This window comes from Cynara cardunculus (assembly GCF_001531365.2).
Source record: "Cynara cardunculus var. scolymus isolate 2C chromosome LG 9, CcrdV1, whole genome shotgun sequence".
NCBI lineage: Eukaryota > Viridiplantae > Streptophyta > Magnoliopsida > Asterales > Asteraceae > Cynara > Cynara cardunculus.
The window spans coordinates 5,239,251-5,239,768 of NC_037536.1; positions in this window are offsets into that span (position 1 = coordinate 5,239,251).

Sequence of the window (518 nt, forward strand, 5' to 3'; positions counted from 1 at the left end):
TTCCAGCGATCATCACTGAGTATGTTTAGTGATCGCTAAAGAACTTGCATTGTAAATTCATCAGAGACAACAATACTTCAAGAAGACAACACTCACACCAAAGAACCTTCAGCGAACGTCGAAGACTGAAACTAAAGATTAGAGACTGGCGAGTACATGATCTGAAGCGGTATTCAGTGATTACAAACCTGTCTACATATGTGTGAATACTACTCTAGCTTCAGCGAATGATGATGAGACCTCCAGGTCATCCCAGCATTCAGCGATCAAAAGAAGCTTGCTTAGCACGATAGTTGTTGTCTTGTCCTTATGCACACAAAGGACAAACCAATACCCTTGCAAAAGGTAGTACAGTACGGAGCCGATTAGTCGACTTTTTGTGCACCAACTTTAGGCAAGGATGTCTGCTCAAGAATAGTGTTTTTGTACTATTCACTGTAGCAAAGGACAAGCCTTCCTCTTAAGGCTTGACACGCACTCTAAACCTACCATATTGCATTAAATGTTCATTTAATGCA